Source organism: Salarias fasciatus, chromosome 17 (assembly GCF_902148845.1).
Source record: "Salarias fasciatus chromosome 17, fSalaFa1.1, whole genome shotgun sequence".
Classification (NCBI taxonomy): Eukaryota; Metazoa; Chordata; class Actinopteri; order Blenniiformes; family Blenniidae; genus Salarias; species Salarias fasciatus.
In genome coordinates this window covers 18,644,738-18,657,341 of record NC_043761.1, presented here as the reverse complement: position 1 = coordinate 18,657,341, position 12,604 = coordinate 18,644,738, and the positions used below count along the sequence as shown (strand labels likewise).

Here is a 12,604-nt window from a genome sequence, read left to right as displayed (position 1 = left end):
CTCCATTCATTTTCTCAAAACTTTAAACACAAATCCAGGCTACATTCACAAAACCTCAGACATTTCTGTCAAAATCAAACTATCACCTCAAAACCAGTTCTCCTGTGTTCAAAACCACACTAAGCACACTAAGATCTCACACACAGCAGGTAGAAACATGTTCACCTCAGATCGTTCATTAGACTCTACATGAAATAACTGAGGACACAGCAGCAGTCCACACTCTGAAACCTGCCAGTTATTTTCCCAACCCATTTTCTGGGTAGCCCGAGATTTTGTGCAGATTGGGTCACTTTTACCCAAAATTAAGGGAATTGTGTTGACCCAGCAGTTGATGATTTGGCGGGCTGAAGGAAAGAGAAGAATCACCATTTTGAACATTCCTGCAACTGCTTCTCTTTCTTGCATCTGGAGACTTCTGGCAACAAACACAACAGAAAACTGGAGTCCTGTGTTCTCACAGAGGATTACTGAAATGGCTAAGAAGGAAACGACCTATGACCTCCCTTTCCCTATGGATGTGTGGCTGTGGCTAAGTTGGTAGAGTGGTTGTCTAGCAGCTGTGAGGTTGTTGGTTCAAATCTTTTCCTCTACATGTCAATGAACTGCACTGAGCCCCAGTTAGCTTCCAGTGGAGGGTTTGACAGACTTGCACGGCAGAGGGCACTTCTGTGTGAATTATAAGGGATTACATTTTTACTGTAAAGTAACCTTCCCAGACCCGCTGATAAATCCTGACCCAGCATCAGGGTCAACTCTTCAACCCAAACGGCTGCTGGGTAGAAATAACCCAGCATTGGCTCAGTCCCTTTTGGACCCAGCACTTGGTCAGCAATTTCCCATTTACGTGGGTTCTTTTTACAGTAACCCAGCAGTTTTCAGAGTGTGTGGTGCACAGAAAATGTTTATTTTACGTATTGTAAATGCATTTATAAAAAAAAAAAAAAAAGCATGTAAGTCAAAGTGATATCTACATTCACTGTCATAACAAAAAATAAATACATAACATAAGCACACTACTGCATAGTCACGGTCCTGGAGATTCAGTCTCCAGCATCTTGTCTTTGTGCACACTTGGTCTGATCACATCATTAGAAATATGTGCGTTCAGTTTTGAGTTGTTGTGTGTAAAAGATGACAGCTGTGTTGGAGTTGTGTTCACATTTTGCTGCCAGTGAGTACAATTTTGCAAAAATGTTGTGAAATGTGTTCAGTGACTGAGAATGTGTCTAAGGTCCAATAAAGCAGACATGAGGCATTAAAAGGTTTGCTGATCCTCTTGACTTAATATTTTGTTTATTTATCTTAATTTCTAATATATTAGATTGCAGAAAAACAACCTGTTGGTGTGCTCCTGCGCAAAACACTGCGGTCTGGCTGATCGTTGCAGCCTTTGGAGGGGGTGTGAGAATATTTCTTGACACAACCAGTGGGCCACATCTATTTAGCTGACTCCATTGCTTCAGCTGCCTGCTCAGTAATGAATGATCTTCTTGGAGGCTGCTGCCTTTCCTTCTCCAGCCTTCCTTTTCTTTTGTCCATGTCGCATGATGAACTTCAACTATCCACTTCTATCAAAAATCGATCAGAACTTGTATCAAAACGGTCCGTTCAGCTCCGTAGTCACAGAACGCCGCTATACCAACGCTCACTACCGCTCTCTGCTGCTCTCTACCGCTAAACCAACGCTAAAGCAACACTGGCTTCAGCGGTGCACCGCTAAGCCAACGCCCGTGTTTTCAATTTTTTTTCCAATTTTGTTCGCGGTGACGAGCGTTCGGTCCCCCTCCCTACCGTTCAAGGAACGCTCTGGCAAAGTTTGGGCGGTGTGACCGTGCCCTAACGTAAATTAAAATAGTCTGACCGTGATAGTCTTTTAAACTGTTCATTTTTTTGGTTCAAACTTAGATGGAAGCAGTGAGTGCTGTGCTGAGAATTCCACTGAACTGCGTCTTCCCAGTGAAGAACTACAGCTCAGAAATCAATACAGACGATGAGACGGATTCACTGATACTGAGCACAATGAGAAAGATGATTGACTACGGAGAAGACTTCCTGAATGACCAGCCTGCTTCAGATGATGATGGCACTTAGGAAATCACCCTCAATCACAACATGGAACATGATGGAAAGCAGTGATAATAAAAACACTGACAGTTAACACCTGAAAACACAACTGAAATGTTATCAATGTCAGCAGGATCACAAGCTCCAGAATGTTCATGAATGAAGTTAAACACCAGTATGGTGTGAGCTTTCAGTTCTTCAGAGGTCAGACCAAACACTAAGATTTGTGCACTGCCCTCTTTATAACTTTGGTGTCTTTGTTGGGTTTTTCTTTGGATGTGTTTGATTCATTAACAGTGTATAAAATGGACAAAGCATTCGTAACGTGACTCATTTGTTTCTAATATCATAAAATGAGGCCAGCAAGGAGACTGACTGGAATTTTCAAGCCAGAGACAAGCAGCACGAACAGCAGCCACAACTGGTGTTTTCTCTCCGGCCACTGGCGCTGCTTTCTCCCACGTAGCGGAGCTTTCTCCCTGCTGGCGGTGCTCTCTCAATGGCCATTCACCGTGTTTTCTCTCTGGCCACGAGCGGTGCTCTCTCCCCACGTGGGTTTCTCTCAGCGACCCCTTAAACCTGTGGATTTCCCTGCAGAGTTGTGACACTGCAGGCTCCACTGGGGTTAGTAAGTGAAGCCCTGAGGCCACAACACCTTAGGATTTTTTTTTTTTTGGGTGGGGGGATGGGGGGGGGGGGTACACAACACATCATATTTACTATTGATACTATATATGAATGCAAAAATTACAGAAAAAAACTGGATGACAGAATCCTTTGAGGGTCTTTTTGAGGAGTTAATCAAGGAACTATTCATGGTTACAATGAATCAACAACTAATTAAAAATAGTCAACAAACTGAATAACTGTGGAAAATAACAATTATAGGAGCACAGCATTAGAAGCCATAGACTCAGCTGCTGTGCGCTGGTATATCCTTCTACGCAGCACTATGCTTGTGCAGATCTGTGTGTATCAAAACGTTATTTAAATGGGTTAAAAAGAAAACATGTCTTTTAAAATGTTTTATAACCATTCGGATTTACTTCACATGCTAATACGCCGTCCCCTGGACCACTGGAAGGAGTATTTTGTCCACTTTCGTCAGTCAGGCTCTGTTTCCTTTTCACCTCTAGCATCTGAGCTAAGCTAACTACGATGCTAACAGCTGGGATCCAGCTGCTGGATGAACGGACACAAAAAAGGTATTTATGAGCTTATCTCACTTTGTAAATAATAGGGATAGGGCGTGGGTCCAAAATCTTCGGAGTATTCCTTTAAACTAAACCTCCTGAAAGCCAATGGAAGGATCTGTGAATCATTCTAGAGCAGACCTGTCAATCAAACAGCCACGCCCCCTCGTTATAAAAACTTTAATGCTCTATATAAAATTCAATATTAATATATTTTCAGATGGACCACATGATCTCTCTTCCAGACAATGAAATGCAATAAAAAAAACAACTCTGAACCGTAGAAACTCAGCCGATCCAGTTTTATTGATGTCTCATTAGAGTCTATGGAATCACAGCCTTTTTGGAGCAGCCCCTGGTGGCCACTGTGTAATATTGCAAGTTTTTGACACTTCCGGGTTAACTTTTTTTGAAGCCATATTCTGTCCATTGTATACACTGTCAATGGGTTGTTTAGTTAAATATTAAAATTTCTCTCCAGATATAAGATGGATTATTCATCAGTGCACAAGCGAATTTCACAGTTAACTTCGAGTTGATGAGATTTTTGAATAGCTACTATTTTTCATGTTTCAGAAATCACTGATAATGTTGATTGTGGAGTCAAATGTAATAATTCTGACTTGTATTTGTTCATATAAATATTTAAATAAAATATTAAACTGATTAAGTTGGTTGAATAATTACTGAATACCAAGATTTTTTTGTTGCTATTAAAAAAATATGTCTTTATATAATAAAAGTTTTGAAATCTTGAATTAAGTCTGGTTTTATTACTTTTTTTTGCATTTTAGTGAACATTTTTTCATTTCTGATTCTGGTAAAATGGAAATCATCAGCACTATGTTAAAATACTTGCAGTTATAGGTGCAGTCATTGGCATGTGTGTGTGTGCATCATCAGTCATGACTACACACAAGAGTTCAACACCACTATAAAGTCTGTACATACGAGGGGGTACTGGAAAGTTCCCGGACTTTGATTGTAACTTTTTATTTCTGACATTTCAAAATAAAACATCACCGTCGCCTTCAAAATAACCTCCATCCGCATCAATGCAGCGCTCCAGCCGTGTCTCCCACCTCACCAATGTGTCGTCGGACCCGTGCGTAATTGTGCCATTTTTTGCCGGCTGCGATTTTTCTGTCACCTCCTCCACATCTGCAAACTGCTGTCCCTTCAGCTGCTTCTTCAACCTGGGGAACAAGAAAAAGTCACTTGAGGCTTCATCTGGCGAATAAGGCAGATGGGAGAGGAGATTCATCTCATTCTTCTCCAGGAACGGCGTGAGGCGCAGCGCCGTGTCCGCTGGCGCTCTGTGGTGGTGGATCAACCGGCTCCACTCCGCCACGACGCTCTGCTTCCTCCTCACATCCTCATGGAGCGTCTGAGGACTTCCTGTAGTAGTCCTGATTTACAGTCTGACCTGGAGGGACAGACTCGCTGTGGACGAGACCCTGGACAGCGAAGAAGCAGCTCAGCATTGTTTTCACGGCTGAGTGGACCTGACGCGCCGACATCTGGCCCTTCTCAAACCCCCGAACCACTCATGGACCTGAGTCTTCCCCAGAGCATCATCCTTGTCGGCTTACTGTAACAAGGTGAGTGTTTCTGCTGCTGTTTTTTCCCAGCCAAAAGCAGAATTTAATGTTTGCGCACTACTCTGGCTTCCCAGTCAATGTCGCCATTTTGGAAAAAGCGCAGACTGCCGCTGCACTCTGTTACTATAAATAGCGCCTGACAGGCGTCAGTGTCACTCTGGGAGCTCAGATTTTTCACAGTTATGCACGAGGCTTACCTGCAGCACATCTGACAGCCAGAAGTCGAAACTCATTATTATTTTTATTTTATGACCAGAGTCCGGGAACTTTCCGGTACCCCCTCGTACAAGATATATGAGACTGGGAAAAAAAAAAGCTGAGGGCTCTCTTGAAAAGAACGGTGACACAACATTCTTCTTTTGGAAAAACATTGAAATGGCTTTCGTTCATTTGGATTTCTAATTGTAGCTTTAGCTTTATCAGCGTTGAACTGTCTCAGTCTGTCAATCACTAATCAATACCTACCTACATTGGCAGCAGCCAATCAGTTCTCAATTTGGAAATGACAAGCTTGAAGCCCCACTTGTAAAAAAAACAAACAAAAAAAAAAACCTCAGTCTCAATGAACACAGCTGCACTTATGCATGGGTACTTGTATTTTTCTGTTTACAATACACACTGCATTGTGAGAGTGGGGTGAGCTCTTCTCATGCCCAAATGGTGTTTTATCAGGAGAACACAGCCTAATGACCAGTCAGTGCTCTGTTCACCTGAGGAAAGCAGTTTGGGATTCAGTGTCTTGCTCAAGGACACTTAAGCAGGTGGACAGGTCGATATGGGGAACCTAAACCACAGCCTCCCAACTGAGAGATGACCCTCTACCATCTGAGCCACAGTCGCTACTGAACATGTGTTTCAGGAGTCAGAGTTTGGTAGAACTGTAACATGGAAGCAAAATGACCTGAACTTGTTCCACTCAACTCACAATAAACACTGCTCGTTTGGCCTCGCTCGCGGCACAGTGTGGTTACTGTCCCTCAATTTTAATCGCAAACAACATATACTCCATCGACACTCACGAGGCTGTGGTGGGGGGGGGGTCTTCTGCGGCCCCGTTTCCGGATTCCTTCTGGTGGGGTGCGGGGGGTGGGGGCTGTTGTTTCCTCACGGGCCTGGGGTTTGGACCGGCTGTGGTTTGGGGGGCTGCTGGCTCTGGGGGGTGCATACCTGTCTGCAGCGGTGGGGTTTGGGGGTGGAGGCAGTGGTTGTGGGTGGCGGGGGGGCCTGGATGTGGGATTCGGTGTTCCCTTGCCTTCCGGGGGGGTCTCCCACAGGACATGACGGTTGGATGACGTGGGAATGTGAGTGTGTTTGGGGTAGGGTTGACTTTGTGTGTGTGTGTGTGCGCGTGTGTATGTGTGTGTGTGTGTGTGTGTGTGTGTGTGTGTGTGTGTGTGTGTGTGTGTGTGTGTGTGTGTGTGTCAGTGTGAGTGGGTGTAAGTGTTGGGTTGGGGCGGGGGGAGTGAGGTGGGAGAGGACAGGGTCGGGGGGTGGATGGGCGGGGCGGGGCGGGGGGGGCGGTATGCCCTGGATCTCGGGGTGCGTGGCCGGAGCGCTGGGGGGTGTACTGGCCTGGGGTGGGTAGCCGCCCGTGTGGGGCGGTTCTCCCGGGGGGGTCATGGCCCTCCGCCTGTGTCGGGGGTCGGCTGTTGGGCTCTTGGGCCTTGGGCTCTCGGCTCTGCCCGCCCCGGGCATCCGGCGCTCGGGGCTGACCGGCTCCTGCCGGTCGTGGCTCCGCGGGGCCCGGGCCCCGGGACCGCCGGGGTCCCCGGCCGGGGCTTCCCTCTGCCCCATTTCTGAACCGGAGCGTGGGCGTCTGCCTGGGGGAGCGGCTTGGATCCGGGCTCTGTGATGACCGCTGGCTGTCTGGGCTCTGAGGGCCTCTCTGGCCTGCTTCTGGCCTTCTCAGGGGTCAGAGGTCATAGATGCATGATCACTATCACCATCATATTTGCACGATCACGCTGATCTTTAATCACTCTTCACATACTCGGTTACCTCGTCTTCTTGTGGTGGTTAGAATAATGGTGGTCTGTAGTAGCCCTCTCTTGATGCATGCCCCGAGTTTACTACTAGTTACTAGTCTGTCCCCTGGTATGGTTCGTCAGGGGAAAAAAAAAAAAAAAAAAAATATATATATATATATATATATATATATATATATATGTATGGTCCTGTCAGTTCTTGTCTTGATTGTCGGCTCTGTTTTGGTGTTGTCTAGATTGGGGTTTGGGATTGTTCATGGTTGCGTGTGGTGCGTCGACAACACTGTTTTGTATTGTGACTTTGTACATAGGTTGTGCCCCCCCATTCTCCCTCTCTTTATCTCTCTCTCTTTCTGTCCCTGCTCTCTGAGCGTTTCCGTCCCGGTCCTGTCCGGCAGCCATGCCGGATGCCAGCTTTAAATAAAGGCAGCAGCAGGAGGAGATTCGTTCTCGTCCTGCTGCTAACATTAAAATCTGTTCAGATAGTAAAAGGCTACAACCATACAATATTGCACGCCCCAGCTGCTGAACAGGACAAGGGAAAAAAAACACACACACAATAAACAGCAACAGTTGTTGGTCTGTTGATAATATTTCCACAATCCATTGTTTACACTGAAAAAATAAACAAAATATCTTTCAACAACAATCCAACAGTTGAATTATGAAGTTATTGGTGTTTATTCATCCCCTGAGTCAACAGCTTACATGTCTCTTGTGTTGATAAGCAGGTTGATTGACCTGTTTTGTGTTTTCCACGCCTAGTTCCAGATATCTCTGTACTGATCACAGCTCTCAGCCTTGTTGATTCAACATTTCTCACCATTTATATTTATGTGGTGAATGCTGGTCACCCGTTATTGCAGCAGACATGCCGTTCTTGGCTAATGTGTGATGGTTTATTACCTTTATCTCGTGCTTGTTAGGTTGTTGGAATAAAATCGCTCACTCACTCAACCTCTTCATTCCATCTGTTACATCAGGCTGTAATATTCCAGCACCCATCCCTGTCCTGACTTTGGGCTTGTGATCTGCCTCCTGATAGTTCCTTCATCACAGTCCTTTATTAGGTCAGGTAAGATCAAACCATGGCAGACAGCTACAGATGAGAGGACGGACTAACAGCAGAACCAGGTTCTCCAGGTTGGAAGGTTGAGCATGAGGCCATGTTAGAGCAAGGAATGTTTGTACCATGTTTGAAACCTTGAAAACAGCTCAAGTCATCAAGAAAAAAATGGAATAAAATAGAAATCCCATGATGCTGTAAGACAGTAAAACAGTGTGCAGCAGCCATTTCCTCTTACGGAAACCCAAAAAGGACATTGTTGAATACTTTATTATTTCCTCCATTTTGCTGTGATAACGAGTTAATTTCAGTGGTTTTCTCGAAGTCTCGAGTTATTTTTCTTGTTATCTCGAGAAAACAACAATCTTATGCTACGTTCACACCGGACGCGTTGCAAGCGTCACGGGCGTCACTGACACCTCAAAGTTGACGCGTGTGAAGTGTGGAATTCTACGCGTGTTCAAATTACACACGACGCTTGTGTAACCCTGTAAATTTCTCTCCCATGCAATAGTTGGAGTTGTATTTTTTGTTTATAGTTAATCTTGGATGATGTTCCTGAAATGTATGTTCTCTGTGTATTGGATATGTGCATTTCTCTTGTCCACCACTGTGGGGCAGTGCATCATAATTTGTTCTTCTTCGTGGGTCCTCCATCTTGGATGGGCTGCAGAGAGCTTGTAAGAACTTGAACGGAGCTGAACGAAAACACAACGTTTTTAACTGATTTTGAGTCAGAAAGAAAAGAAATACTTCAGGTGTCAGAGTTTGAAACGTGGGAGAACCCAGTGGTTGAGAAGATCTTGCTTGGTGAGTTGTTTTGTGAACATGCTCTGTATTTGTTAAACTAACCTCATGCCATGAGGCTGAATATGCATGTTTCACCATTTCAGTGGATAAGAGGTGAATAAGAAAAACAGTCTGGCTGTCTACAACCAGTGGATGTTGCCCAAAAGGTATTTTGCTGCCTGATTCATTGTGTAAATTGTGAATTCATATCCAAATGTGTGTATTTTGGACATGGATATTCATTTGTTGTTGTTTTATACAGTTCAGTACATTTCATCACAACTCATATGTATTCATTTGAATTAAGATTTAATTCATGTGAGATTACAGTGAAATTGACTATTAGGGTAAAAGTGAGATGGTTAGTTATAAAATAGAGGTTAAATTTCTGCACATTGTGTGCAGACTGTTTTTTTTTAGGGCCCTTCTGAACCCTGTTTCCTGGCACCTGGCCTCTCTGTGCTGGATCCTGGTTGGCTGTTCCTGAGGCTGGATTCTGCTCTTCATCTGCTGCCTGGTTCTATCGTCCGAGTCTCCTCTCATCAGCGCTGCAACGGTCCTATCAGGTTTTGCAATGGACGCTTGACAATTAAGTGATGACCGGTCTAGAAAAACTCTTATAAGTGCACTCAAGGATACATTTATTTCTGTTGTTCCTGAGATCTCAGTGTTTTTTGGGGAATTTGTAATACCTTTGTATTCTTTTTTATGTGACTCAACTGATAAAAGAACCAAAAGAAAGAAAGAAGAATATATATTTCAGTTTAAAACTTCAATTTGTTGTCCTGTGCTTCATTTGGAGTGGAGTCTATGCATCATATTCCTTTATGATAGCCTACACAACCAGCCTCCTCATTGAACCTAGATTTAGATAGCCCTATATATCGATATTCAGATCGCTTATCAATAGCACTACCATCTGAAGGGTTACAGAACGTGGCGAGCCAGCCAGGAGGTTGGTATAGCGTGTATTTTAATAGACTCCACTCCAAGCCAGGACGGTATTGATAAGTTTTTGATCAACAAAGTTTTTGGATAAAATGGATCTTTGTAACCAGTTTGATGTTCATGGGCCTAGTTGTCTCTATGTCACAGGCATTGATGAGTCCTATTCTGATGATGACGTTATTAAGTTCTTTGAAGTTAACGGGGACGTTAAAAAAGTTGTTAGAGTTCCCAGTGACCCAGAACAGCCCCAAGGCCGCGTCCTCATTGAATACGCGGCAGAGCAAACAATTTCCAGGCTTGATCCCGCTCAACTCGGTGACTTGGCCAGCCCAAATGATCCAACTGTTACCTGGTCTGTCGGAACAATCCGTGAGTTATGCCAAGAGGATCTTGGAAGGGAATTAGCTCAGAGATATTTGGCTGAATTAAACACACTTCCTGGGGGCAGTCAAGCTGGCTTCTGGAAAGCGCTTCATAGTGAGCTGCGAAGCACCCCGGCTGAACTTCCCTCTCCACAGAGCCCGGACACTCAGCTTCAGCCCACTGAATGCCCAGTCGCTGCATCAACCATGGACAGTGGACGTATTGATGGACAAGTAAACAATCCCACTCATGTTTTTGACCACATGCCACGCAGCATACCGGCTGCATCTGTGCGAAACACTCCAATTCTGGATGAAGGAACAGTTAATCCACCACATGTTCAAAAGGTCATAGTTGAGCATTTCATTCGCAATGACTCCACACCCTCAAGTTACAGTCAGAGCAGGGTCCGAACATTTTCTGGCCGACTTCCAGTACCAAAGGGCGAAGTTGATTACGAAGCCTGGCGCACTCAGGTAGATTTGCTCCTTAATGACATGTCCCTCTCCGATTCACAGAAAGTAAGGAGAATATTGGAGAGCCTCCTCAGCCCAGCAGCTGACTATGTCAGGCCACTCGGAACTAATGCAACCCCACAAACTTACCTCATTCGGCTTGAATCAGCATTCGGAATGGTAGAAGATGGACAGGAGCTTTTTGCTAGGTTTCTGGACTGCAATATAAACACAGGTGAGAAGCCCTCAATGTACTTGAGCCGACTCCAAGTGCTCCTCACCAAGGCTGTGTCTAGAGGGGAGTCCCACCTGCAGAGTCTGACAAGTACTTGCTCCTACAATTCTGTAGAGGGTGTTGGGACCAGAGTCTGATAATTGGTCTACAGCTGGAGCACAAAAAAGACCATCCTCCCTCATTCCCAGAACTACTGTTACTTTTGAGAACGGAGGAAGACAGGAGGGCAGCAAAATTTGATCGCATGAAAAAACACATTGGAAGCACCAAAGCTGCTGCACACCTTCACTCGGTGATGAGCATGCCTGTATTTGAATCCGAACCTGTAGCAGCTACAGTAAAGAAAAGTGACCCAAGTTCTAAACTGGAAAAGGAGGTTGCAGAGTTGCGGCAACAAGTGGCAAAACTGTTAGAGCATGGCAAGAAGGAGAAAAAACATGAGGAGATTCACAGCCGTCCAGTTCAGAGTGAACCAACTGCACAGAGTGAGAGTTTACTCGCTCAAGCTTCCTTCAGAAGCCCAAACCCCCAATCTCCCACACCACCAAAACCGTGGTTTTGCTTCAAATGCGGGGGTGATGGCCATATAGCCGCAAAGTGCACATTTGAGCCCAATCCTGGTCTGGTCCGTAAAAAGAATGCTGAGCTCAAAGAAAAAAGAAGCAAATTTTGGGCTAAACAAGCAGTTAGTCAAACTTCTTTAAACATGTAGGCGCTCCTGCCGCGGGACGACCAGGAGCTGAGAGTGAGAAAGAGATAAGTCCCATTGTGATGATGCATAATGACTGTTTTTCGAGGAGCAGTGACAATACATGCCACACTTTGCCACCTGGACTTGTGGGACCACGTTGTACTTCAACCATATGTGTGGGAAATGTAAAATGTGAGTCCATCCTCGACACTGGGTCCCAGGTAACAACAATCTCAGAGACTTTTCACTCGAAACACTTGTCAAACTTACCAGTCCAGTCGATACATAATCTTCTCCAAGTCGAAGGGGCTGGAGGTCAAACAGTACCTTACCTTGGTTACGTAGAAGTTCAGTTGACCTTTCCTGAAGATGTTACTGGAACTGAAGAGGAAATGACAGTTTTAGCTCTCATTGTCCCAGAGAACCAGTTCAACAGCAAGGTTCCAATCTTAGTTGGCACAAATGTCTTACTAAGATTATATGAACTTGGAATAAGCCATGATAAATCCCAGTTTCTTGGAAGATCAGACAGTTTTGCCATACTCCTCCAGCATGTGGCTCAGGTACACATAAGTGAAACCAAAGCATGTCCTGTGAGAGTGCATGGGGAAAAGTCCATCACCATCCCAGCGAGACACAAAATGTATCTCTTTGGAGATGTAAGGTTGCGGAAAGCTAGTCAAACCAGCACTTTTGTTCTTGAACCACCTACATCTTCTTCCCTGCCAGGTGGACTGTTTCTCCAATGTGCACTGATCAACATTGATACGAGGGAAGCAACTAAGATTCCTGTTGTCCTCAGCAACACCACAGATCATGCAGTCACTCTACCCACCAAATGTGTCATTGGCGAAGTGTCTGCTGTTCAGAGTGTGATGCCTATGACCTCCCACACACAAGTCGATGATTCCACGTCAGTCAACAACCATTCCTTCAGCCTGGATGACTCTCCAATGCCAGAGGAGTGGAAGAGACGTGTTCGAACCAAACTGAACTCCATCCCTGACGTATTCGCACTGGATGAGTTGTCATTTGGCCATACCACCGCCGTCAAACACAACATCCGTCTGCATGACGAAACACCATTTAAAGAAAGATCCAGGCCAATACACCCCAGTGATCGCGAAGCTGTCAGACAACACCTTAGAGAGCTTCTCGATGCTGGCATAATACGAGAATCCGAGAGTCCCTTCGCATCCCCAGTGGTTGTT

The 12,604-nt window shown here is 45.1% G+C and overlaps 2 protein-coding genes across 6 annotated transcripts in view; both read left to right on the top strand.

The window, feature by feature from the left end:
* Nucleotides 1–12,604, top strand: part of LOC115403871 (interferon-induced protein 44-like) — a 391,401-nt gene that overhangs the window by 161,208 nt on the left and 217,589 nt on the right. The window contains exon 8 of one of the 2 annotated variants that reach the window (XM_030112909.1): nt 1,919–2,163. The exons of the other annotated variant lie outside the window; for it this stretch is intronic. The gene's annotated coding sequence lies outside the window, so the exon portion shown is untranslated. Of the gene's footprint in view, nt 1–1,918; nt 2,164–12,604 lie in introns of those variants that run through there. 2 annotated transcript variants of the gene reach the window in all.
* Nucleotides 1–12,604, top strand: part of LOC115403851 (uncharacterized) — a 244,366-nt gene that overhangs the window by 174,754 nt on the left and 57,008 nt on the right. The gene's annotated exons all lie outside the window — the stretch shown is intronic.